The 25,938-nt window shown below is 38.3% G+C and overlaps 1 protein-coding gene across 1 annotated transcript in view; it reads right to left on the bottom strand.

The window, feature by feature from the left end:
* The window catches only part of DNTT (DNA nucleotidylexotransferase), a 60,153-nt gene extending 42,857 nt beyond the window's left edge, over positions 1–17,296 (bottom strand). Inside the window, exon 1 of the mRNA XM_027861011.1 lies at positions 17,182–17,296. The gene's annotated coding sequence lies outside the window, so the exon portion shown is untranslated. The remainder of the gene's footprint in view (positions 1–17,181) is intronic.
* Between the last annotated feature and the right edge of the window lie 8,642 nt (positions 17,297–25,938).

Here is a 25,938-nt window from a genome sequence, read left to right on the forward strand (position 1 = left end):
ACTTAGGACCATGGTGGAAAATGGTGACCTGGTCTTGGTCATTTGCCAAGTCAGGTCCTAAAGATTCCTTTGCTTTGGGTCTCCCAGTCACCTTGCCTGTCTTTTGCTGGAGTACTCTCCAATTCCTGGCTTAAGGAAATCCTATTAGCTTCACTTCAGTTTCTGGCCAAGCTCAGGTCTTTATTTTTCCCTAGCATTTTCACATTTTTCTGCCCTCACTGAAGAGGCAATATGATACCCTGGGAAGAGTGGTGGATTTGGGTTCAAAAAACCTGGATTTGAAACTTGGCTCTGCTACTAACCATGTGACCTTAAGCAGATCATTTCACTTTGGTGGGCTTTGGTTTCCTTATCTGCAAAAAAAAAAAAAAAAAAAAAGAAAAAGAAAAAGAAAAAAAAAGAAAGCTGTGTGTGTTTATTTGTGTGTGTGTGTGAACTAGATGACCCCTAAGGTTCCTTCCAGTCTTAAATCCTATATATTGTCTTAATAATAGTTACTGACCATTCCTTACTGTCAGAAACAGGAAAATTGGATTGCCAGTCTAGAGCAAGAGCAAGACCGGTCAGTAAGTAGTTAAAGCCAGACTGACACAGGTCAGGGCAGTTGTCTTGCACAGGTGGATGTGAAGGTCAAACTGAACACGGATTCAAGTAGGCATCTGATTTACGAATTAGTAAAGACAAAGCAGGATATAGGCTCAGGGCAGGCAGCTAATATTCAAAGTAAATGAAATTAGGAGGGCTTGATTCAAAACAATCAAAGGCAGTAAGAAGGTCAGACACAGAGAGCAAGAGTTTCAGAGAGAAAATATGCAGTACCCTGGATAGCTCTCTGTGAGAGACCTTGCTTTTTTTAGAATCCAAGCTCCATTCAGTTGTCTCCTTCGACTATCAGCCAGTTGTTAAAGAAGTCCCTGCAGCAGCATAGTCCCTATGGAGCCAGGGAATCATTCTCATTCCTCTGAGAACTCTCTGCTGACCTGATTGGGAGAGCCACAGGAAGGTACATGTTCTCAGCAATAGTCTGATAAGGGGAGACATTGTTCTCCTCTCCAGATGGTTCATCCTCCTCTCTTTGGATATGTGTGTGTGTGTGTGTGTGTGTGTGTGTATTTGTGTATCTCAAAGGAGGGGTCAGACTGATAGAAGAGGCAACTTTCCTTAGGTGAAGCCAGGCTTTCTCACTATAAGTCTTATGGAAAGTTCCTCTGGTTCTTAGGGTGCCATGGCAAAGCAGATGGCATTGCCTTTCCTTCACCTGACAATCACAAAGGCTTTCTCTTTAAGGTCTTCAGCAGCCCCAGCAGCCTACCAGGCTGCATCACCACAGGTGCTGCCTCCCAGGTTGGTGACTGCAGGAGCTAGACTAGAAGAAGTATTGCTATTCTTTCTAGAATGTGGTGCTCAAATCACCCCTTATTCCTATGCACTAAGCTCCAGGGAACAGAACTATTTGTTCTTCTTAATGTGAAAGCATGATTTCACCTCCTTAGGTGATCCCAGGAATTGCGGGGGAGATTTCTACAATTTCTTTGGTATATTTTATCCAATGCAATATCTTGAAAACATCTATGGGGACCGATACGGACTGGAGCCGTGATTTCACTGGCATAGGAAACTCCTGGATGAAGAGACTATCTATGGTGACCTAGGTGGCTTTTAATAATCTTAGATAGGAGCCCAAAGTCACACAGCCAGTCTGTTTCAGAGGCAGGACTTGAACCCAGGTCTTCTTGATTATAAGGCCAACTTTCTGTCTATATAACACTGCCTCATTTAAGTCCTACTGAGGGGAAATGATATTTTCCTAGTATTTTCCAGCATGGCTGGAGCTGCACAATGTTTTGACTCAATTATCTCATAGGAATCATCCACAAAGTGTCCTCAGAGGGTTATGGCCAAAAACAGATGGCCAAAGTGCTCCTTTAAAGACAGACCTACTGGACATTGCTCCACAACATGGTGAGGGAGGCATTAAGGAGAAAGGAAAAAAACACAGAACCTGAGTTCAAATTCTAACCAGGCCACTTATGCCCTATGTGACTTTGGAAAAGTCACTTGTCCTCTTGAGGCCCGAACTCCACATTTGTAAAATGGAGTAGTTGACCTTTAAGGTCCCTACCATTTCTACAGCCATGATCCCATAAGCTCAGATACTAGGGAGGTGGGGCATGGATCATATTGTTTTGGGCCTGTGGGTGGCCCCACTGCCCAAAATATTTTGTTGCTCTGATAAAATGTTTTGGTGGTTTCCTGGTGCCTAGTCACCAGTCTATAGACCTGGGAGAAAAACAATGAAATATTTGACTACATGAAGACCATTGCACACAACCTTATGAATCATACACCTTTTGCCCACACTCTCCTAAGAGATCAAAATTGCCTACAAAATTATGTTCATTTTCTGATGTAGCATATTTTTCTATCTTAAATCTTAAAAGTGATGCATCAGATATAACCAGCTCAGTCATGATGATGATGATAAAATAATTGTATTTCAAATTTATTTACCCATATCTTATACTCTTATAGTGTTCTCTGTTTCCCATTCGATAATACATTTAGAGAGCTGGCCTGAGCTACAGGCTGGAAGTCATCAGAGAGTCAAGAGTATTGGGACCCAAGTGTGTGGCCATGAACAACTCACTTTGACGTGTCAAGGATATACACGTTCAATGCCACAAGACACAAGTTAATGCACACCAAATGTTTGCCTGCCAAAACCAGAATCTAAAAAGTTGGTTGGCTGAAAATGCAAATAGAATCTCCTCTGTTCCCTGCCAGGAAGTGAATGTTCTTTTCTTAACCACCTGGAAGGAAAACTGCATTTTACTGATAGGCAGAAACAATCTCATGTTGGCAAGAATTATACCAGACTGACTTTTCAATGCAGCAAAGTTGAGAAATATATTTGGTATGAAAGCATAACATGAAAAATTGGTTATTTGATAAACATTTTCAATACAAAAGTCTTTTTTCCAAGAGTTTGTCTGTTACTGACCTTCTCCTGGAAAAATATATATAGAAAAAAATAAGGATGAAATAATAAAACCATGAAGAAATTAATTTATTTAACTTAGAGTTGTGCATTTAATATTGTAACTATATACAAATATAGGTTTAAGCAATCAAGCTGTGTAGTGGCTTAAAGAGTTTGGCCCCTTTAAAAAGTCCACTTGCTGAGTCACTCAAGAAATAGGGTGTTAAAAGGAACCAATGAAGGCAGACCTAATGATACTGTTTGTCTCTACTGAAGGCAGAGGAATACCACGGGAAGTGGGGGTTGTCACCATTTGGTCCAGAAGAAAAGTTTTGGAACAGCCTGTTCTAAAGGGAAGTTGTTTCAGAAGAACCCAGAAGGACCAGTGGCTCTGGGAAACAAGAAAGAAGATCAAGGGGCTTCTAGGTATCATGTTCCTGAGTTACATAGTGAGTAGCCAAAAAAAAATGTTTGCTGATGTTTGAATATTGAGATTTTGATTGCAAATAGGCTGAAAAAGAAAGGACCAAAGTTTAGTTATTAAAATTAAGAGTATAGTTTTATACTGTCTGGGGGTTTTCATTCATTTTATTATTCTGTGTTCTCCCTGTTCTGCTTGATTTAGTCTATTTGTGTTCACCAAATGACTTCTTTTTTACTAAAAAAAATTTTTTTAAATATATTTTAAAACACATAAACACTTGTCTTGGCATTTCCCAAGGGGGGCCTGAGGTGGATAGGGACATTCTTAGTTTTCTGAACCTAAACCTCTGTGCCTGCTATGCTATGCAAACAAATGGCATTCAATTCCCCTGTGGCTTTGGCTAGAGGAAAGACAGCAGGAGGAACTACCCAGCCTCTTGGGGACTTGCCCCATCCTTCAAACAGTGATGGGAGTGTCACAATAACCTTGTAGGAGAAGGCGTTCCTAGCTGAGGAAAAGCAGAAAAAAAAAAGTATTGTGTAATTATTTGGATGGTCTTACAAAGACAATTTAGTCATTATCAAGGACTTCAGTATTATTTAGGCATAACATTATTCTCAATAAATACCAATGAAATTGCTGATAAGTAAAAAAAAAAAGTATAATTTTTCCATTTCTTCCATTGAGTTTCCTAATGTTGTTTCCCTCTCTCCACCTTAGAGTGTCTGAACATACTGTTGCTGTGGGTAAGTTTGAGTGTATTTGGAATTGCCCTCTCATTAAGTAAATTTAAAAAAACTTTAATTGATACCCTCTGGTCTTTTTTGTCACTTACATTTCCCAATGAATCTCTCTCCCCTTCCAGAGAGCTATCTCTTATATCAAAGAATAAATAAGGGGAAGAAAAACAATTCAGTAAAACTAACCGATATATCAGAATAATAAAATGTTGTTCCACTAAATAGATCATTTGAGTGAATAATTTCATAGATTTAATTTCAAGTATTTGAAAGAAGCCTGAATTTTCTAAATCACCAAAAATCTACCTTCCTTCTATTGATTATTCTAATTAATTCCATACATACACCTTGATTGTATATAGTTATTTGCATGTTATCTCCTCCATTAGATTGTGAGCTCCTCAAGAGCAGGAACTGTCTTTTGCCTTTCGCTCAGCACAATGTCTGGAAATGTTTATTGACTGGCTGATTGATGATCCCAGGGAGCAGAACTAGGAAAGCGTGTTGAAAGAATGTTGCTGAAAGTCAGATCTCAATTTAATGGAAAGGAAAACATCCTCATGGTTGGAGCTACCCAATAAGAAGTGGAATTGATAGGATCTAGGTGTGCTAGGAACCCTGAAATACAAAGGTACAGGACCGGTCTGCCTCAAAAGAATTCCACCACTCAAGCCTTCTTTCAGTCAGAATAATGAGGTTTTATTATACATTAATTGGGCGGGTGAGATTCTAAGAATCTGCACAATTTAATGGGGGTAAGATTGGTACTTTTATACAGTGAGAAAATCCGGATGGGATCAAGGAGTGGCAAGTAGCCTGGGGTTGGTCAGGTGCAGACAATGAAAGGGTAGGCTGGGTTGGAGGACCACAATGAAAGGACAGTTGAAAGGATTATTAAGTATCTAGGTAGAAATGTGTAGGAAAGTTCAGGGACAAAGACAGGGCCTTTCCCTTTTAAGGGTCCATATCCCATCCCCCACCAGAATGGCTGGTCTCAGGACTTAGTGGGTTCCTTATTACTGGAAGACTGCAGCTAGATGGTGCAGTGGATAGAGTTCTGGCCTTGGAGTCAAGAGGACCTGAGTTCAAATTCGGCCTCAGACACTTGACACTTACTAGCTGTGTGACCCTGGGCAAGTCAATTAACCCCAATTGTCTTGCAAAAAACAAACAAAAAACAAAACAAAAAAAGAAACACAGAACAATAAAATGAAATCATTCCCACAAAAAGTACAAAACTATTCTCTTAACTTTGATAACTAGATTTTGGCCCTTTCCTTCTCAGTCTATTTGCAATATAGAAAAGATTCTTGGTCAGATACAATTGGAAACGTCTATCTAAAGGAAGTAAAAGTTTGTTTTTTTTTAGGGGCAGGTAGGTGGTGCAGTGGGTAGAGCACCGGCCCTGGTCTATCTCTGTGATCCCTTCCAAAGCTAAGATTTTATATGAACTCATTTTCTTCTGTGAGTCTAAATGCATCAAGGTAAATCATCTTTGGTCTACATGGAGATGATGAGAATAACAAGAGCAACAGCAACAATAACATATTCATACAATACTTTAAGTTTTGCAAAACACTTAGTGGACCTTATAGAATCAATCAAAACTTGTCCTTTGAGGGTAGCTTAGAGCTTCTTCACAGACACTCTGAGAGTAGCACAAAGAAACATTTTCATAAATAGATTAAGACATTTTATATTCCACAAGGGTCAATAGTGAAGAATGGGGTATTTTCATCACAGAATAATGAGATGTGAGTCTCATTCATTAAACTGTCTTGGACTCACGTGTAGGAAGCAGTTTCTTCTTTTCCCATATATGTACATAAAACAAAGGCTGGGCTTGGGAGTATCCCTGACCCTATAAATATGGATGGGAGAGCCTCCATACAGCTAAACAACTTCAGTGGGTGCTTTTCAGAATTTGAATAACAGAATATGAATTGGAAGGCTCCCCAGAAGCCATCTAGACATACCTGAAACACATACCTGAAAAGAAATTCCTTTTCCAATATAATAGACAAGTGACCACCAAGTGTTGGTTTCAAAATCTCAAATGGAGGTGGTGTGGACCTCATTATTTCCTGAGGCAGCACATTCCAGTTTTCGACAGCCCTCAATTTAAAGGGTATCCAGGTTATTTAATGATACCTTTTGCTTTTATATCACTTTTCATTCCTAATATGTCCCTTCATTCTTCCATTCCTAGTGATTATCTCTTAGTTTGGATCTATCCAGTCAAACTTTTCTTACCAATCTCAGCTTATTCTGAATTTAAGTAGTCATGAAATTCTACTTAAATGAGCATGCCAAGCTTTTGTTTTCATCCCGTTACCTCCTCTTCCTTCAAACTTCCATCAAGTGGCTTAAAAAAAACTTAATTGGTTAATCCCTTGATTGTGCATCAAGATTAGTGTCTACAGACAACTCCCTTTTTTCCTCCCAACTGGAATTTTTTGTGTGTGTCTTCAGCCATACTTCTGTCCTGAACTGCCTTCTGTCCCTGGGATCCTATTTATCTGTTGTTTGAATCCTTTGTAATAGTCTCTTGAAAAATCTATGGTCATTTCCACCCCAAAATGCATTTCCTTCTAAGACATAGCAGAATTTCCCCTTGTTGGTACATCTATATTTTAATGGATAAAAATATTTTTAAGTCTAAGTGAAGAAATAATTTATTGCTCTGCTTTGGGTGGAGGGAGAGCTCCAACAGATGTCTAAATGAGTGCCTTGTCACTGCTATTATGAGGTCTCTTGTCACTGCCAGGCTTGTGATCTATTTCTCAAGTTCCTCATCTATTTCTTCTTTCTGTCCAGGTTCTCTACTGAATGCCACTTTGATTCTTTTGGTATTATAGAGTTTTTCTACACTTTTTGATTCTTGAAAGAAGAAAGTAAATAATCTTATTCATCTCTCACTATTCATATTGGTGAGTTTAGGAATAAAGAGTAAATTCATTTGAAAGAGATTGAATTCTGGATTGTATTAGTACAGCAGCCAAATTAGAGGTAGTGGATCAATTCCTCCACTATCAAACATTTTGGAAATGAAATTTTACAGACAACTTCAAGGTCTTATTTGAATACAGGCCTTCCTGGATAGTACTGAGGAGGGTGGAAACCATGATCCAAATGATATATTAATACTGTTATCAGGTGCAGAGTGAAGTGAGTAGAAACAGAATACTTAACAACTTTGAGAAAGTCAAGAATGCTGATCAATGAAGCAGCCAACTATGATTCCAAAGGAATCATATGAGGAAGCATGCTACCTACCACCTGACAGAGAGGTGTTGAACTCAGGGTGCAGATTGGGAGATATATTTTTGGACATAGTCAATTCAGGAATTAGTTTTGCTTGACTGTGCATATATGTTACCAAAGTTTTGTTGTTGTTCTTTTTTTCTTTAAATGAGGGAGGAGGAAGTAATAAGAAAAGATAATAGATTTTTGTCCAATGAAAAAATAAACCTTATCAGAGAAGCAGTCATTAATAGAGTTGGTAGTGGTGGTTCTATCAGATGGAGTAGATGACTCATTCAGCACTGACTCAGCGGACAGCAGAGGATTTACTACAATAGGGCAACCCTGTACTACCATTGCCATAGCATGGGGTGGGGGAGGGGCACAGAGGAAGGGTGCATTAGCAGGGGTATTTAAGATCTATTACTAGTGCTGGTAGATATAATCAGGCTGAATGACCATTGTGCCTTTAGATTGTTCACAGAAGAAGTATAACATTTAGGTAAGCTGAGACATGGGAAGGGAGCTACTGGTCTCATTGGAATTCACAAAAAGAAACTTTCTTATCAGGAATGGGTCTTTTTGTTGCTTTCATGTTAATAACTGATAAGAAAGTGGCCAAGGAAAAGCAAATGGGTTCACACATCCCTTCCCTGGATGTTTGGTATCTCATAGCAACATTTGGTACAATCCATGAGTAATAAGGAATAGTCCTTACTACAGTAATCCAGTAAAAGCTGAGTCTGTGATTGGCCTTCCAGAAGCAGAGTTTGGATACATTATTCAAAGGATATTTTTTCCCTAAGACTTCACTCTAGCACCCTATTGGTGTGTGTATAAAAATGCAAATATAACGTGTTGCTAGTCAAAATTAATGGTGAATTTCTAGGAACTCCAGGTAATTGCCAGAAACTGGAATTGGTGGTTCCAAAGCAATTACAGAATTGCTGGAGATGTGGCATGATTAGCTACAAAGCATAAAGAATGAAAGGGAAGTACAGGTACTAGATAAAATCAACTAGAGAATAAGAGATTTCAGATCTCTAGGCTGCGACAAAAGAAAAAAACCTATTGATCTCTTGATACATTTGTCTCTGTGTATTTGTGACTTATAGATAGTTTCAGGACTTGGGCCCATTCTAAATTCATAAAGTCTCAGTGAGACTACTTAATCTAACCTGAATAATCGCAGTGTCATATTTCCATCAGGGCAAAAATTACTAAGAGGAAGACACAAATAAGGTGGCACTTTGTCTCTATTCCCTTGATAATCATTAGGACGAGGTGTTTTTCAGGTTCCTGAAGGACAGTAATTTCCTGTAATTTTGGGTTCCTGAAGGACAGTAGTAGTGAAGGGTCCAAACCCACCGAAGTATAAACCACACCTAAGGTCCCCACTATTTGTATTTCTTAGTGTAGAAGGCATGCCAGAACCCTTCAATTTGCAAGGGCTCTAACTTAGTAATATGAAACTGGGTTGTGAAAGGAAAGTGTCTCCCCGCTAAAAATTGAGGTCAGTATTCTTACACAACATGATAAATGTATCTTCTAGCATCTTTTGGGAGGTTGCTGGCATGAGTCTCTTTTATTACTGTTTTTAAGTATCATTTAAGTTACAACCATTGTTTCACCTCATCCCATTAAGTGTTTGATAGAAAGAAGCTGATTTTGATTATGTTATATGAGACAGATTCATCCATAAATGTTCTTTAAATCTGGCTTCTCTAGGTATCATTCCAAGCTTTCTGCAGCCTCTTTTTCTCTTCTACTACTTTTCACTGTTGTAAAAGGTGATACTGTTTGTAATATTCCATCCTCCTCCTCTGTAATATGTTGCAAATGAATTTATACTAAACCAGCATGTCCTTAGCTCCAATGTCTTACATAATGCTAGCAGATCAAATTTTTGCTGGCTGAGGCAGTTTCTAAGCACTGTTAGTTTCATTGCTATGACTGCTTTATGCTGGTTAAGCTTCTTTAAGAAATTATATTTACCAGCAATATCTTTAGTCTTAACTATTTCCCATTTTTCAACATCAAAGCTAATTAAAATGGGTCAGGTTCAAGTTATTGTAAGTGCACAGATTGTCTTTTCACTTTTATTCCAAAGTTCAGCGTTCAGTGCTGGTGCTTAGTTTTGGTCTTTGCTGTCACTAGTCAATACACAAACAGATATTTCACAACATGACCCTTCTATCAGCAACTAGTCAATATCTGCTCATTAAAATATAGACAAATATTTTGTGTTGTATTTGGTGCTCACTATGTCCAGTGCCTTCCAACTCTTTTCTGGAGAAAAGTATTTCTAGCAACGAGGCTTCTGAGTAGTCAAACAGGTCTGACCTCCTTCATTTATTAGTTGAGAGTCATCTTTTCTGACTTTTTTTTTTTTGCCATCCCCACCTGTCTATGTTGAATTGATTTGGAGGATCTTGTCAGATTTTGGTAGGATTTCATCCAGGTGGTATAATGGATAGAATATGGAACAGGAAGTCAGGAACACTTGAGTTCAAGTCTTACCTCAGACACTTACTAGGGACCCTAGATAAGTCACTCAGCCTAAATTTCCTCTTTGTTAAAATGAAGATAATAGAAACACCTACCACACAAGGTTGTTGTGAGGATTAATTGGGATAATAAATGTGACACACTTTGCAAGCCTTAAAGTACTGAATAATTGTTAGCTATCATTGGTAGCTGCTATTATATTTGTATTCTTTGCTACAAATGCTGATATGTAAGCTATAATTGATTTCATGGTCCTCTTTGCTTATGTTCATCATGAGTACTCCAAACTAAGCAACTCATAAAATGCCATTTCTTGTAGCTCTTGGGTACACAATGAAACCAACTGTTAACTCCCTTATTTTCCTCTCCATGCAGAAATCAATGAATAAACAGGCCCTTATTAAGTGCCTACTGTGTGCAAGACATTAGTTTTTTTTAATCCTTGTTTTCAAGGAACATAAATCTGTGAGAGATCCTTTCACATAACTGTAATTTCCTTATATCTTCTGGTTTGATTTACAGGGATCAGCCATTTCAGAATTAGTACGATGTTCAAGCATGCTCAAAGATCTTCTCACCTGGAAAGTTTGTACTACACTGCAACTGTCTTCAAAATCCCAGGGTCACCTCTTTATCTCAATAAAACAACTAAGTAAATAATTTGGATCAAACACGGAACCAAAATCTTATGTAGCATTCATGAAATGCAGAATGACTAGGCCAAGGGAGGTGACTTGAAACACTAACTTTTCTGTAAAATTGGAAAAGAGTGGATCTAGGTAAGAGCCATAATTATGGACTCAGGTGTTTTATGGTGATGCCTCTAATACTAGCAATGCACTTGACTATTTCCCTACCTTTTTTTTCCCATTTTTACTTAAAGTTTTCAGTTCCAAATTCTATTTCTCCCTCCCCTCCCTCCTCTCTTAGATAGTAAGCAATCAGATACAGGTTATATATATGCAATTATGTAAAAAACATTTGCATATTAGTCATTTTGCACAAGAAGACTTGAATTAAAGGAAAAATGAAAGAAAGAAAGTGAAAAATAGCAAGTTTCAGTCTGTATTCAATCAATATCAGTTCTTTCTCTGGAGGTAGATAGTATGCTTCATCATTAGTCCTTTGGAATTGTCTTGGATCATTATACTGCTGAGAATAACTAAGTCATTCATAGTTCATTGAATAATATTGCTGTTAAATATTGCTGTGTAAAACATTCTGGTTCTATTCACTTCACCAAACATCAGTTCATGTAAATCTTTCCAGGTTTTTCTGAAATCATCCTGCTTGTCATTTCTTGCAGCTCAATCATATACCACAGTTTGTTTAGCCATTCCCCAATTGATGGGCATCTCTCTGATTTCCAATTCTTTGCCAATGCAAATAGAGCTGCTAGAAATATTTTTGTACATATAGGTCCTTTTCCCTTTCCTTTGATCTCTTTGGAAGACCAGACATCTAATGGCATTGTTATGTCAAAGGGTAAACACAGTTTTATAGCTCTTCAGAATGGTTGGACCAATTCATAACTCCACCAACAATGTATCTGTTTTTCCACATCCCATCTAGCATTTGTCATTTTCCTTTTCTGTTATGTTAGCCAACCTGATAGGTTTGAAGTAGTACCTCAGAGTATAAGCAAAGGAGTCGCCAAACAGCACACCCAGTCATGTGCCCACTAATAACATAGGGGTCCCCTTTAATCTCTTTCTCACCTGTTGACAAATCCCCCTATTATCTCTGTTTTGAGAGCTGTCAAAGCAGCTGCTACTACTGTTGTTGCCTCCAAGGCCCAAACCTAGTGTAGCCACCACATGGGATCCAGGCCAGCCCCCATCCCAGTGTCAAAGACTTCTCTTCCAATGCTATAAGTTGTCCTTGGATAGAAAAATGTCTCACCCCAACATTTTGTTGACTCTGCACCAGAAATCAATTTGAAGTATTATTTTAAAGTCATTTGAAGGGGAACGTTAGGAGATCTTGGCTGTAGTGTTTCTTCTACTCTGTCATCTTGGCTCCACCCTCAGAAGTCAAGAACATTTTTAATAGACATAACAAACCTAATTCTAAATCTCTAAACTCTGTTGAAAGAAAAAAAAAACCTTTCAAAATATAAAGACATTAAAAAAAAGAGAAGGGCAGCTAGGTGGTGCAGTGGATCAAGGACCGGCCCTGGAGTCAGGAGGACATGAGTTCAAATCTGGCCTCAGACACTTGACACTTACTAGATGTGTGACCCTGGGCAAGTCACTTAACCCCATTGCCTAGTCAAAAAAACAAAAAGCAAAACAAAAAATATAGACACCTAGGAGAAGAAATGGAAACTATGTGAGAATAGGACAAGGCATATGTCATCCCTGTCATCCCTGTCTGCTACTTGTGTTGCCTGAAAGAGGCTTCAGTGAGTCCATGGTCATGAGCTTATATTTCAATATACTTATTTACTTATAAAAAGCAGTCATTTTATTCATGTAATGATTTAGTGGAATTCCCACTGCTCTCCAGGGATGTATTTCTGATCCACAGTTACCATTGCCTTGGTGAATGTGAAGAAGGAGTGGTTTTTTTATTGGAACCAGCAACCAGGCAATGTATCCTTTTCAATCTTCAATGTTAAGTAAAGTTGCTTGCATCACAGTTTACGATGCTTGAGTGTTTCATTGAGTTCTAAACACTGGGTTGGCCTTAGTTAGGTTTGGTTTGGTCCAGAACGTACATGAACTACAGATTGGTGGGTTGGTTGTTGTCCTTAGTTCTCAAAGAGGACCAAAATGACATGACTGTGCTAGGGTCAAGTTACAGTGCGTCTGACTGTGGCTGAGCAGACCAATCCAAGGTCGGAATGTTCTACCACAGGCCAGGCACAAATAGCCCGTGTGAACATTTGGGGTGGATTTTCTAAATGTGCATATCTCATGTTTCATTCGAGCTACTTCAGTTCTGCTGGCCTACAAGTTGCAGATAGCAACTTGTCCTAAGACCATTTCTATCCAAACTCCATCATAAAAGATGAGACCTACGTGATATTAGCATCTGACATTTATACAGTGCTGAATTTACACAGACTAAAACGATCCCCACCTGTCAAGAAGGCATGAGATTTCTCAAAAAGGGATCAGAATGTGTGTTTCCATTGGTTTTCAAGTCACGTATGTACACATATATGTATATGTATATATCTATGTGTGCATATGTGTGTGTGTGTGGAGAGAGAGAGCAAGAGAGAGAACTCCTTGTCTCAGTTTATTTTTGCTACCATTAAGTGTTGGTGTTTTATTTCTGAAAAAAATTTTTGCTTTTATAATCTAAAGACATTTCTTTTTCTTCCTCTTTTTAGCAAAAAAAAAAAAATACTTGATCTTGAATGATAGAGATTTTGTTTTGTTTTGAATTTCCCCTCTAATTTTCCCCTCTAATTTTCCCCTTGACTTTTTTTTTTTATGTAATCTACTGTTCTCTTTTAAGGAGGAGGATCTGGTCTGCAATCCCAACCGTGCTACTTACTATGTAAATTACTTTGGGCAAGCCGCCCCACACCCACCTTGACCTATTTTCTCATCTGTCAAATGAAGAGGTTGGACCAGATGATATCCAAGGTCCAGCTCTTGGATACTAACATGGTGGGTAATAGTTGGGCTTGGAGTCAGAAACACCTGGGTTTGAATCCTTCCTTTTCTACTTTCTAGCTATGTAACCATAGACAAGTCACTTCACTTCTCCGAGACTGCTTCCTCATCTATATAATGGGGATAACTATCTATTTTACAATATTGCCATGAGGCTCAAATAAGATGTGTATTTTGAAATCTTTGAAGTGCTGTATTATCGCCAGTTCTCGTCAATATTATTAGATTCTATCAGGGTTGTCATTGGGATGAAGTTATACCTTTTGTTATCACTGGCAGATAGAGTACGAAGGGAATATAAAAGAAGGCAATTGGAAGAAAGTGAAAGTGAGATGTTAAGTAATTTTTTAAAATGGACTTTGGTGCCACCCTGTGGCCCTGATGGCCTAAGCTGCTTGATCATGCAGTTGGCAGATGCTGGCAGCGTGCTAACTTGGCCCCAAGGGTATGAACTCTATGACACAGGTTGTTCTGAAACGGGCATCAAAAGGGAAGCAGGGCTGTACTGGCATCTGGAATATATTTTGAACTTGAATGGTCTAGGGAAGGGTCATGGGGAACTGGGGGGTCCCTAACCTCCTGGCAGGTCTAGTTTACACTACCCCTGACAAGGAATGAAGTACTTAGTGATCTAAGTACTTAGTAAACTCCCTGAGGGTTGAAGAATCCTCATGCACCCAGCTTTCCCCATCCCCAACATATTAATAGGGGGATATTAATGTAGAAGGGAAATCAACAGACCAAGGGTCAGAGGACTTGTCCCAGCCCTGTCTATGTAACTAATTGTGTGACTTTGGGAAAGTCCTCTCTGAACCTCAGTTTCATTGTCTAAGTGACCTTTGCAGAATTATGGGGAAAGCACATTAAAAACTAAAAAATGCCACATAAATATTATCTGTTATATCCTCCATGAAGTCTTCCCTGGTTCTTCCTTCACTGTGCCCCAACTGTCCCATTGACAATTACCTTTCCTCACCATATTTCAAAAAAAGATTTTGTTTTGTACCCCTCTGACATACTTACCTGGAATTTGCAGGTATAATACAGGAAAAAAAACACTTAAGTGAGGTTCTTTTAGCCATTAAAGAGTATAGTCCACTATAAAATGAACTCTTCAGAAATCAAATCAGTCAGCAGGGATTTCATAAGTACCTACTACTGCACTAGACAGTGTCTGCACTTCTGAGAGCTTAAGAAGTCTGGGAGACATCCTTCCGTTTAACTATAATTTCTGTTGTGCTTTCTGGTTTCATTTACAGTGATGAAGTCATTGGATAATTAGCAGGCTGTTTCTAAGTCAGACCCAGAACCAAATAAGAGAAAGACAGATGACTAGATTGCATTTGGAAAATTACATTCCATTTTACTCTTAATGATCCCAAGTGACTCTCAGAAAAACCCATCTTTTTCAACACCATTATTATTCTGGCAATGTTATATGATTTGCATCAATGAGAACAAAGTCTAAGGCATCAATACTACAAATAAACCCAAAGACAACAAATGAACGAATGATAAATGTAAGAAAGTTATAGCCAATTGCTATTGTGACTACTAGGTGGGAAATGGCCTGCTCTTAAAAGAAACCATTTATAAGATATTTTTATTAAGAAAGGGAGGTGAGATGGTCATGGAGGGAGGATGGGGGATGACAAGTGGATGGCCGAAATGTTTCCTAAGTTTCTCATAACATATTTAAAGAGGAAGCTCTTCAGGATGTTAGATCAATCCTCTATGGAAGATTTGTGGAAGGGCAGGGGTAAGGATGACATAGGAATAAAAGATGAATGTCAAAATACCTTGTTAGAGGGAGCACTACACCTTTGAAATCCCAGATCCATTGATCCATTTTACACACACACACACACACACACACACATATAGGATCTGGGATTCTATGTATATGGGATCAAAGTCATCTACTGTAAGGAATGGTGAGAAGAAGTAATGGGGAAAATGCTACAATGAGAGGCTTGAGGAAAGGTGAAAAAATCTTTAAATAACATTTGTTAGGAATGAGAAAGGGCATCAGAATAGAACAAAACAATTACAGAGGAGCCAGGTGGGGTGGATAAAAGTTTAGTACCATAAAATCTGCCTTTGGAGGCACGCAGGTTCTTATAACTTACTAACTTAGAGTGATTTTTGTTTGGTTTCTCATAGTTTAAAGCAAGAAGGAAAGAGGACAGGAAGGAAAAAGAAAACAAAAAATTTATGGCAGTCTGAGATTATCTAAAGACCAGGTGAATCATAAAAGAATAGGATTTTTTTTTAAGAGCTAGAGAGAACCTATTCTAACTCAATTATTTTAGGAGGCAAAGACACTTAAGGCTTGGAGCGTTAATGTGCTTGGTCAAGATCACCCTGCTCACCACTGTCAGAGCCAGACCTTCCACTGTGTTTAACAGCCATGAGAATATAGGGAAAATAGAAGCTCTTTGAAGATAAGGACTGCTCCATTTTTTGTCTTTGAAGCACCTCACACAGCGTCTGGTATGTAATAATATGTGCTTACTGAATGCTCATTGAATGTTGAATGAATGGAAGACCAGTATTAAAATCCCATACATTGTAATTTAACCAACAACTCATTCCAAATAGATTCTACTTAGTAATTTAGGTCAGAGTAAAATTCTAGTGAGCTATCTTATTCTGATACTTGGACTTTTTCATTTCCTTTTTTTGTTTGTGTAATTGAGATTCTTAAATATAAATATAAGGCTATTAGTCAGCAGGTTTCATCTGTAATTATAAATTTCTCTCTGAATATTTGAACCACACTATGGAAATAATAACATGTGATAATAATGAGCAGTGAAGCATCATCTGTGACAGTGTTGCTGTCGGTTATTTCCAAGAGAAAAACTGTGAATTAAGAGTCAATGAGCAATTAACTAATTAATCAATGATTTTATTGAATCCCTGTGCCCTGTGCTAGGCCCTTAGAAGATATAAAAGAATCATGCTTAATATAGAGGTCAAGTGCAAACAGATCAAACCATAACTATTTTTAAGTAGGTCATTTATGAAATGAACACTGGAAAAATCAGAAAGACGAATGCAAATTTACAAAACTCAAAGGTATCATCTCATGGCCTTCAAATTGGAAAAGATGACAAAAATCAGGAACAATCAATGTTGAAGGGATTGTGGAAAGCTTGAGTTAGTAAATTGATATGAGTTGATCCAATTATTCTAGATACAAATTTGGAATTATGCAAGAAAAGTAACTAACACGTTCATATGCTGTAACCTGGTCAGAGGTTAAATACACACCAATATTTTCACAGAAGCACTTTTTGCAATTTCAAAGAACTGGAAACAAACTGTATTGAGGGATGACTGATAAGCTATGGCATAGGAATATAATAAAATGTTACTGTATAGCAAGAAATGACCAATGTGAAAAATTCAAAGAAACATGGGAAAATTAATATGAACTATGAATTAAGCAGAACAATGAATTAAATATATGAATCAATATAATATTAATAAATAATTAATATAATAATAATTAATATGAACTAAGCAGAACCACAGTAACAACAAACCAAACAATGATTACAGCCATATAAATGAAAAGATCACAAAAGGAAGATGAAATCTGAGGGTGTGAAAAATCAATAATCATCCCAGAGAACAGATAAAAAACCTTACCTCCCTCCTCTTGGCAGAGCGGCAGGGGACTTTTGGACTACGGTAGAATGTCATATGCATTATCAGATGCAGTTACTATTGGAAGTTTTGACTTCACCATGTTTCTCTCTTAGAAGGGAGGGTTCTATTTCGAGACAGAGAAGGGGAGAGGGTATTTCCAGAAATGGCTGTGAATGAAAGAGATATTTTGGAAGGAGTGCTATGAGTCAGCATGCCTGGGTTCTAGGCCTGGCTCTGACATTAGTTTAATATGTAGCCTTTGGTAAGTCACTTCACAGGCTCATAACGATTTAGAGCCGGAAGGAACCTTAGCAGTCATCTCTTCAAACTCCCTCATTTTTACAGATAAGAAACCTGAAGCCCAGGTGAGACGTGATCTTTGCCCAGAGTTACACAAACAGTGAGAGCAGAGATAAAGATTTGAACCCCAATCCTGGGTGCTGTTTCTACTAAAATGTGCTATGTCCCTCTCTCACCTCATTGGACCTCACTTTTCTCCTCTTCCAAAAAGAGCAAGGGGAGGGAAAGGAGGATTGGATTCTAAAATCCCCAAGCTTCCTTCAACTCTAAATCTTGTTTTATTTTTCCATTATCTCAAATTTTGGGTAGCTCTCTAATAAGGAGGTTCCAGAATTATACTTTTCTAATACCTTGCCCAGCCTCTTGTCCTAAACAAGCCCAGAAAAGTCAGTGTAGCACAGTTGGCAGAGTAGAGAAATGAACATTTTTCCATACTTTCAAATACTTGACTATGCAAACTTAACAAATATCTTGTTACAAAGTCCTCATAGGATACTGCCTGACATGGTGATTGTAAATGCCTTTAACAACCAAATAAAATAAAGAAAAGAAAGAGTTCAAGGAAAACAAAATTTTCTATCTCAGAGGGAAAACTTCATCCCTCCACAACTCCCAGAATATTTGAGGCTATCCCCATAAGGATTAAGGATTTGGGATTGACAGGAAGTCACCTCTTCCCCCTTCAGGGAAAAGACAAAAATGCTTTACCTTGGTGCTATGTAACAGCACTGAGTCCCTGCAGCCAAGGGAGAAGGATGGGACTCTCACCTTCTCCTTTGCTCACTGAGTGGTTCCTCTACTTTGGGCTCAGTCAGATACCAAGAACTACAACAAACCAGGGCCTGGCCCAGGGGAGCTGGAGCACTGGCAGATGCCAAGTGAAATAAGCAGAAAAGAGGTACCACCTCACGCCTATCAGATTGGCTAACATGACAAAACAGGAAAATGATCAATGTTGGAGAAGATGTGGGAAAATTTGAACACTAATGCATTGTTGGTGGAGTTGTGAACTGATCCAACCATTCAGGAGAACAATTTGGAACTATGCCCAAAGGGCTAAAAAATTGATCCAGCAATACCACTACTAGTTCTGTATCCCAAAGAGATCATAAAAAAGGAAAAAGGACCCACATGTACTAAAATATTTCTAGCAGCTCTTTTTGTGGTGGCAAAGAATTGGAAATTGAGGGAATGCTCATCAATTGGGGAATAGCTGAACAAGTGTTGGTACACGAATGTAATGGAATACTACTGCGCTATACAAAATGGTGAGCAGGCAGACTTCAAAAAACCTGGAAAGACTTACATGAACTGATGTTGAGTGAAATGAACAGGAGAACATTGTAGACAGTAATAGCAACGTTGTGGAACGACTGACTTTGTTAGACGTAGTTCTTCTGAGCAATCAAAGACAATTCCAAAAGACTCATGATGGAAAATGCTATCCATATCCAAAGAAAGAACTATACAGTCTGAATGTAGATTGAAGCATACTATTTTCTCTTTTTTTGTGGTTGTTTTTTGTTTTTTCTTTCTCATGGGTTTCCCCTTTTGTTCTGATTCTTCTTTCAAATATAACTAATGTGGAAATTATCAAGTATGTATAGCCTATATCAGATTGCATGCAGGCTTGAGGAAGAGGGAATGAAGGGAGAGGGCAAAAATTTAGAACTCAAAATCTTACAAAAGCGAATGTTGAAAACTAAAAATAAATTAATTACTTAATTTTTAAAAATAAGCAGAAGAAAAACAATATGCAAAATGGTTATACTCATGTCAATGTAAACATCACTAAAAGGAAGCCAAAATAGCTGGAAAAAACTAATGATGGTCCTATGGAAAAGATAATCAAAGACTCTTTCTTCCTCTGAGCAGAGAAGACATGGGACTATTGTACTAGGGTAGGAACCTACTGATATATTATCTGATACTCTGAGTATCTGTCCCACTAAGAAGCCTCTAAAGACCAACTTTAATACTGGAAAAAGTCTTCTTTCATAAATAAGAATTGCTGGGCCTCACATCAACACAGTGCATCCAGAATTCCTCTAGGGATTCCCCCCCACCCAAATAAGGAATCCTGAAAAAGATCTCTAGGTGTCCCCTTCACACACAGGGTACATCAAAATCTCTCCAGGCATCTTTTCATAAATAAGGAAGTTCACAGAAATACTTCCTCTGGACACCTGTACCACTGGAATCGTGAAATTTCTTTAAGGATCTTTGATATACATAGGGAATCCACCTGGAGGTACAACTTAACCCTCAGCAGAATGTGTGGACTAAATTTAAAAGAAATCATAGTAGCTAGCATTTATAAAACACTTTAAGGTTTGCAAAGTGTTTCACAAATATTGTCTCATTTTGTCCTCGCAACAACAAGTAGGAGCTATTTTTGTCCTCATTTTACAGAAGAGGAAACTGAAGTAGACAGTGATTAAATGACATGTCCCAGATCATATAACTAGTAAGTATTTGAGACTGGATTTGAACTCCAATCCAGGCCTACTGCTCTATCCTCCGAGCCACCTAGCTGCCTCAAGGAAGCAACCTCAGAAAAGCCCTGAAGATGCATGGAATTCCCAAAAGGGATTAAGCACTTGGAGTTGTTTACTCAGTGTCTCTAGGATAGTAGGAAAACCTTAATATTTGGACCTGCAGCCTATAAGAACCTCAGAAAAAAGGGGAAGCTAGGTGGTGCAGTGGATAGAGCTCTGGCCTTGGAGTCAGGAGGACCTGAGTTCAAATCAAACCTCAGACATATAACACTGACTAGCTGTGCGATTCTGGGCAAGTCACTTAACCCCAATTGCCTCACCCCCCCCAAAAAAAAACTCAGAAAAAATGTCCATTTGCCTTGCGAAGTTAATACAATGTAAGTTTGCTTAAAATAAAAATTTTAAATGAACTTTTAAAGGTTATCATAGGTTGTATCACATCAAAGGTTATCAATTTTTAACCCTAAATTTGTGCTCTAGGAAAATTTCTATTTTACATAGTGCTTATATTAGTTCCAATACTCATGCAATATACAGTTATACTGTTCTCAATGCGTAAGCATTCAAACAAGCAAAAGTTATGGTCTAACTTGTAGAGAAAACACACAAAAATGATCGTCCAATTACAGTCTAAAATAAAAGAAGGGGAAATAGAGGAGGAGTCAGTTTTCTCCAGTGAATCCCTGAAAAACTAGAGTTTCCAAGAACAAGGGTCCCAGATGGAGAATCTCTCCTGTGGGTCCCAGCAAATATAAAAGGGCGTCCAAATAGATCCTGGATGCAGCCCTTACAGTCTGACACCATCTCAGAGGCTGCTTCCCAAACCTGCCCTAGTACTCAAAGGTTGAATTCCCAAAGGAAGGTTGCCTACTTTCAAAGTTCTAAGAGTAACCCTGTGCATTTTTTTTCAAATAATGCAAGTGTCCCAAAAATCTTTGTGCATTTTTAACCTTTAATGACTTCAGAGGTATAACAGTTTAACAATTTAAATGTTTTACATTTATTTAGTTTTGTGAATTTTGGGTAGCATATTTTGATTTTCATTTTTAAAAGATGGGGCACCCTCTCATGCATGGTGCGTGGCAATAGTTTCAGAGGAACCAGTGGTTTGGTAGAGTAAGTCCTCTGGTCAGTTACCTGAACTACCTTCTTTTAAGCTTTTTCTTGTGGAATCACATGGAAACTGTCATGTTTGCATCAAAAACCTCATTCTTCGGATGATCTTTGGATCAAATGCAATCACTAGAGTGATTTATAGCATGACATGGTGCTTTGGTTGAATTTTAATAAGAAATATATCAATATACTTCTTAAGTTATTAAAGCTTAAGACTGCACTAAGACTTTTGGGACACACTGTATACTTTATTATGACAGTGTAGAAACTACCACCAGAATGTTTGCATCTCTGACATTGCCTAGACCAAGCATTGAATGAAGGGAAATCTGGCAGTTATCAGTTTAGTTGATTGAGATAAACCAACTTATCCAAAATTCTACAACTTAAACAGAGTCAAAGGACCTTACTTTGAATTCTACCTCTGCTACTTGCCACCTAGAGGACTGAGAACATCACTTAATCCCTCTGGGCCTTTTCCTTTCCTATAAATATTTGTGCATTGAACCTTTAAGGTCCCTTTCAGCTCTAACTCTATGGTTTTACATTTCTGTATGCCTGTAATGAAATGATCTATACTTATGCATACATACATCTTACCTTCCTTTGTAGAATATTAGCTTGAGAGCAGAAACTGTTTAATTTTTGTTGTTTTATTCTCAGAGCATAGCCTATGCCTGGCTATAGGCCTGACACATGAAAGTGCTTTATAAATGCATATTGATTGACTGATACTACTAGACTCTATAATAGATTATGATTATCAGAAAGATTAAATTTTGTTCTGCATAGTTTTGATGTGAAGTGTATTTCTATTCTAATTATTTGAGGAACTGTTGACCTATGGTAGAAGATTACACATGTACTCACATAGCATATGGCAAATATCTAAAGCAAAACATTCTATGCCCTAACCTTTCCCAGATGGAACAGAATTCACAATGGCAATTCCCAAATACAATTGAAATGACTGCGGCATTGTATGTGATTACTATGTTTCTAACAAACATGGGGAAAAAGCTAAAAACCAATAGAAGAATGTGGTTTTTACCACATTGTTGACATCTCAAAAGTAACTTTTTGGTTAGTCTAACAATAGATAGCAGAGAAAAATTTCTTACTTTACTTTGTAAAAAATGTATTATATACTCTGGTGCTATTCTTCCAACTCCTGCTTGAAATGACAGGCTAGATTCCCAGAGCAAGGCTACTTACTTGTTCCTTTAAAGTTCAAAAGGAACCTTAGAGTGTCTTTCTAATGATAGAGACCATAAGCCCCCACAAGTGTGCTTCTATATGTAATTAACAACTTATATCAATCGCTAGATTTCACTAGCTTTTAAAAAGGGATATTTATTAGGGTGGATAGTTGATACAAAAGATCTCCCCAAAGGTCTGTGACACTGTCCCACAAGTATATACAGGGGGAAATGGGCTCAAACATAGAAAGTACATGTGGCAAAAGAGGGGTAGGGTAGCAAAGCTCCTGGAAGTCCTTTTCATGGTGACTTCAAGATATTCCCCTTAGATACTACATAACCTTCTTCTGGGTTCCTGTTAGAGTCTTGAAACTATGTTTCCTCACCGTGTCTAGTTTGTCCTGGCTCCCTATACAGACAGTACAAGTGACTATTGTTCCAGAGACACCGCTAATGGGCTCGTAAAGAGTATAAATCCTCTGACCCTATGAACTTCACAAAGTCTGTGGTCAAGGGGTGAGGAGATACACAGGCTCTACTTTCCCCACCAAATGATTCTCTCAAGGACTTGGCTAGAACTGATCTCTCCTCTATCTTGCTCATACTCAAATCCCTGAATGTGAACTAACTTGCTGGTTTCAAGCCCCCATAGGCACAACCAATATAAATATGTTTACTGTTGCACTTGGTTGAAATACCTTTGTCTGTCTGTGTGATCCTGGGCAAGTCACAACCCCAACTGCCTCCCCTACCCCCCCAAAAAACCTCTTATTGATTGATTCAATAGCAGTGTTCTCGCCTACTTAAAGTAGTTACTTTAAGTTTGTGTGATTAATAGTTAATTCAATATACCCATCACATAAAAGGGTGCTAAGGGAAGGTATTGTGCATATTGCCTCCTCCTATAGAATGTAAATTCCTCAAGGGCAAGGAATTTCATTTTTTGTCTTTGTTTCTTGAGAATCTAGGACAGTGCCAAATACACCAGTATAAAAAAATTAATTTTTTAAAAATAGTCCAAACCACTGTTTGTGAAGAAAATAGAGAATATATAAAGAGAGAGAGAAATGATATGGACATACTGTATATATGTAGGAGATATGTTCCCATTTGTGTTGGGAACAGAAGAGGCTTTCTTGTGCTATTATTAGAACTATCTTAGGTCTCGTCTTTATTATACCAACAAGAAGAAAACATGGTAGAATCAATTTTTCAGGGGATCAGGAGCATAAATTCAAGTCAAAAATATTTATCAAGTACTCTATGCAAGGCACTATAGTAATTGGGGATTGAAAACAAAATAGAAACTCCCATAGGGAGGCAATGTAACATGGGCACAGAGAGAAAAAGATAAGGTACTTTGAGAACTAGGTGGAAGAATAGAAATAGCTCGGGTGGCACCTGAGTTAAGCACTGAAGCAATCTAGGGATTCAGCAGGATGGAGAAGAAGGGGGGAGTCCTTTGTTGAAAGGGAAGGGGTCAGGGCTAACATATAAGTCTTTCTAAGAAAATGTTTGGAATAGGCACTCTAGGGAAAATGAGCACTAATCAGAGAAGAATAAAAGGATTTTTATGTAGCAGTGAAGGTCCAGTTGACAATGGATAGTACAAATTTATAGTGGACCCAGAAAATATGACTATGTGACTTTTCTCCAGCACCACATGATTAGGAGTGGAAAAGGTAGATGGTGGGGGTAACTTTGTACATAGGTGACGGTCTACACAAGTTTGACCTAAGTGTATGAAGATGAATAATATTGAAAAAGTCTGTAAAAGTTGGTGGAATCCAGATTGTGGAGGTATTTAAATGCCAGGCTAAGTCTGTAATTTATTCTAGAGGTAATATGGAACCACTGAATGTTTTTGAGCAGAGGAGTAATGTTCATTTTAGAAATATTAATTTGGCAGCTATGTGGATGATAAAATGGAGAAGAGATACTAGAAACAGGAAGATTGATCTGGAGGCTATTGCAATAGTTAGGGCAGGAAAGAGGTGATGAGCAAGCAAAGGAGGTGAGAGACAATAAATGAGGTAAGCTTAACAAGACTTGACAACTTAGTAAATATGGTGGCTGAAGGAGAAGGAAATTTCAAGGATGACTAAGGTTATAAACTGGAATTACTAGGAAAACGGTGGAACTTTCTTCAAAAAAAGGGAATTTTGGAGGAAGAGTAAGGTTAGAGGAAAATAATAATGTCTCTTTTGGACATGTTAAGTTTGAGATATTTATGAGACATCCAAGTGAGATGTCCAGTTGGTAATTCAGCCAAATGGTACTTGAGTTCAGGAAATAAATTAAAGCTAGATAGGTAGATTTGGGAGTTATCTCCAATTTAATTCAATTCAATAAACACTTCTTAAGTAAGTGTTATATGCTAGGTACTGTGCCAAATGCAAGAGGTATGTATACAGGAAAAAAAAAATCCCTGCCCTCAAGGAGCTTACAATCTAATGGAGAAAGACATAAAAAAAAAAACAGAGGTGGGGGACCACCAAGAGGCATGATGTTCCATGAAGTTGAAACCAAACAGAGACACTGATGGAAATGGAGAATGATATGGAACATTCTGAGGAGGAGGAGGAGGAGGAAGAAGAAGAAGCAGCAGCAGCTTAGAGAGGAGCTTATTGTTCCACTCTCTTGCCCTCCAATCAGAGGGGAGAGGAGTCTGAGGGAACTGAGAATGTGTTGAACATGCGAAGCTCAGTCAATATGCCTGGTGATGAAATTGTAGGTGATCAGCTTGTCCTGAGGGAGCCATGGTGTTCTGTGGAGTCAAACTAAGCAGAGTCACAGATAGAAAGTAGAGAGTTCTGCCTAGAGATGATTAAATTCATAGGAGTTCATGGCTTCACCAAGAGAAAGTATAGAAGGAAGAAAAGTGGGCTTATCATAGAGCCTTGGGGAATACCCATGCTTAGCAGTCAGGAGTTAGATGATAATCCAGCCAAAGAGAGTAAGAAGGAACATGACAACACCTTCAGGTATTTAAAGGGCTATAGTATAGAAGATGAACAAAATGCATTTTGCTTGATCCCAGTGGGCACAACAAGGAGAAATGCATAGAAACAAGGCACAAAAGCTTGATTCAGTAAAAACATCCTAACAATCAAAGCTGTCCAAAAGTCGAATGGGGTTGTCATTGAAGGTAGTGGGATCCTCCTCAATGGAGGTCTTCAAGCAAATACTGGATGGACAGCTGACCTGTTAAGATTATTACAACTGGGATTCATTCTAGGCCACAGGTTGGACTAGATCAGGGGTGGGGAACCTGAGGCCTCGAGGCCATGTGTGGTCCTCTAGGTCCTCAAGTGTGGCCCTTTGACTGAATCCAAACTTTACAGAACAAATCCCCTTAATAAAAGGATTTGTTCTGTAAAACTTGGACTCAGTCAAAACGGTTCACCCAAGTACCTAGAAGGCCACACGTGGCCTCAAGGCTGCAGGTTCCCCACCTCTGGACTAGATGGTCACTGAGGTCTATCCATCTCTAAAATTCTGTGGCTAAGATTCAGTCATCACATAATGGCTGGTAATCTTGGAGAGAGCAGTTTCAGTTGCATGGTGGAACTGGAAACCAGATTTTAAGGGTTTGATAAGTGAGGCAAATTGTGTACTATACTTTTTCCAGTAATAAAAGGGAG

The sequence above is a fragment of the Vombatus ursinus genome, unplaced genomic scaffold, assembly GCF_900497805.2.
Source record: "Vombatus ursinus unplaced genomic scaffold, bare-nosed wombat genome assembly UNPS02000749.1, whole genome shotgun sequence".
Classification (NCBI taxonomy): Eukaryota; Metazoa; Chordata; class Mammalia; order Diprotodontia; family Vombatidae; genus Vombatus; species Vombatus ursinus.